A 3,062-nucleotide genomic window follows, 5' to 3' on the forward strand; every position below is an offset into this window, starting at 1 on the left:
CCAAGGGCAAAGCTAAGCAAGAAACATCTAGTGAAGAAGATGATTCATGGGATGATGATGATGATGAGAAGATGGCTCTCTTTGTCAAGAGATTTGGCAAGTTCATGGTGAAGAAGGGCTACCGTGCTAGAAGAAAGAAGTCTTCATCCAAGAACAAAGAAGAGTCAAGAAGGTGCTTCAAGTGTGGAAGCAAAGATCATCTTGTTGCTCAATGTCCATACAATAGCGACAATGATGATGACAAGAAGAAGAACAAGAAGAAGGACAAGAAGGAAAAGAAAGAGAAGGACAAGATGACCTTCAAGAAGAAGAAGGGTGGTTCATATGTGGTCACTTGGGATAGTGATGCTTCCTCAAGTGATGATGATGACGATAGTGATGATAACAAGACCACCAAGAAGAAGGTTCTTGCAAGCATTGCTATCAATGAGAAGCCTTCTCTCTTCGACTCTTCATCATGCTTCATGGCTAAGGCCACTAAGGTACAAACTTGTGATGATGAAAGTGATGAAGAACATGATGATGATAATGAAAATGAAAATGATAGTGATAGTGATGATGATGAACCTACTAAGGATGAATTATTTGACATGCTAGAAGATGCTAGAGAACACTTTGATATCAAGAGAAGGGAATGCAAAAGCTTGCGTAAGGAACTAAAAGCCCTTAAGCAAGCCTTTGATGAGCTCAATGCATCTCATGAGAGGCTAGAGGAAGCCAATGAGAAGCTTGGCAAAGCTCACAAAAAGCTTGAAAAGGCTCATTCCTCTTTGCTTGATGAGCAAAATAAAAAGAAGCATGTTGAAACTTGCAATGTAGGTTTAACTTGTGATATAATTGATGAATCATTATCTATGCCTATCATTGTTCCTCCCACTAACCCTTCTTGTAGTACTTCTACTTCTACCTCATCTAGTAGTGATGGTTTCACTTGTGATGCCTCACTAATGGTTGAGAATGAGAATCTCAAGAAGGAGGTCAACAAGCTCACTCACACTTTGGCTAAGGCCTATGGTGGTGAGGACCGCTTGCTTATGTGCTTGGGTAGCCAAAGAGCTTCTCTCTACAAAGAGGGATTGGGCTATACCCCCAAGAAAGGCAAGGCGGCCTTTGCTCCTCACAAGACTAGTTTTGTGAAGAACAATGGTCGGTTTTGCACTAGTTGCAAGCAAGTTGGTCATAAAGAGCAAGAGTGCAAAAACAAGAGCAAAAATGCTAATGTATCCTCCCTTAAGCTTGATTCATGCTATATGCTTACTAAGGGTACAAATGGTGTGAAGGCTAAGTTCATTGGTAAACCATGGATGGGCTCAAAGAAGAAAGTCATTTGGGTACCAAAGAGCTTAGTGACTAACCTTCAAGGACCCAAGCAAGTTTGGGTACCTAAAAAGAATTGATCTTCTTTTGTAGGTCAATTACAAAGCCAGAGGAAGGCATTGGGTTCTTGATAGTGGGTGCACTCAACACATGACCGGTGATGCAAGAATGTTCAACTCAATCAACACCAATGGCAATGATGGTTATGATAGTATCACATTTGGTGACAATGGCAAAGGCAAGGTCAAAGGGCTTGGTAAGATTGCAATATCCAATGACATGAGCATATCCAATGTATTGCTAGTAGAGAGCTTGAACTTCAATTTGCTATCCGTGGCTCAATTGTGTGATCTTGGATTCAAATGCATATTTGGGGTAGATGATGTAGAGATCATAAGTGTAGATGGCTCTAACTTGATCTTCAAAGGCTTTAGATATGAGAATCTATACTTGGTTGATTTCAATGCTAGTGAAGCTAGATTATCTACATGCTTGTTCACTAAGTCTAGCATGGGTTGGTTATGGCATAGAAGGCTTGGTCATGTTGGAATGAAACAATTGAATAGATTGGTTAAGCATGACTTGGTTAGAGGCTTGAAAGATGTTGTGTTTGAGAAGGATAAGCTTTGTAGCTCTTGTCAAGCCGGCAAACAAGTTGGAAACACCCATCCTAAGAAAAGCATGATGAGCACTAGTAAAGCATTTGAGTTATTGCATATGGATTTGTTTGGGCCAACACAATACACTAGCATTGGTGGTAACAAATATGGCTTTGTGATAGTGGATGATTACACTAGATACACATGGGTATTCTTTCTAGTGGACAAAAGTGATGTGTTTGCAACATTCAAATCATTTGTCAAGGGCATTCACAATGAGTTTGAAACAACCATCAAGAGAGTTAGAAGTGACAATGGTAGTGAGTTCAAGAACACTAGAATTGATGAGTTATGTGATGAATTTGGAATTAGACATCAATTCTCGGCCAAGTACACTCCACAATCAAATGGCCTTGTTGAGAGGAAGAATAGAACACTCATTGATATGGCAAGGTCTATGCTTAGTGAGTACAATGTGAGTCAATCTTTTTGGGCCGAAGCTATCAACACGGCTTGCTATTGTAGCAACCGCCTCTATTGTCACCCATTGAAAGAGAAGACACCATATGAGCTCTTGAATGGTAGAAAGCCCAACATTGCATATTTTTGGGTCTTTGGTTGCAAATGCTATATCTTGAAGAAAGGCACTAGATTGGGCAAGTTTGACAAGAAATGTGATGAAGGATTCCTACTTGGTTATTCCACTACAAGCAAAGCATATAGAGTTTGGAATTTGGATAGTGGTACTCTTGAGGAAGTTCATGATGTTGAATTTGATGAAACCAAGGGTTCACAAGTAGAGAATGAGAACTTGGAAGATGTTAGAGGCATTCAACTTTCAAATGCCATGAAGAACATGGATGTTGGTGAATTGAGGCCTAGGCAAGTGAATGATGATGAAGATGATCAAGTGCAAGTGCTCTCCAACTCAAATGTGCAAGATGATACAAATCAAGCTAGTAGCAAGTGGCTCTCATGATAATGAACAAGATCAAGTGGCTAGTACATCATCTCAACCTAATGATCAAGCAAGTGCAAGCAATCAAGTTCCTAATACTCCAACCAACAAATGTTGCAAGGGATCATCCATTGGACACTATCATTGGTGATATTTCTAGAGGTGTACAAACAAGATCAAGATTGGCA

The sequence above is a fragment of the Miscanthus floridulus genome, chromosome 4 (genome assembly GCF_019320115.1).
Source record: "Miscanthus floridulus cultivar M001 chromosome 4, ASM1932011v1, whole genome shotgun sequence".
Classification (NCBI taxonomy): domain Eukaryota; kingdom Viridiplantae; phylum Streptophyta; class Magnoliopsida; order Poales; family Poaceae; genus Miscanthus; species Miscanthus floridulus.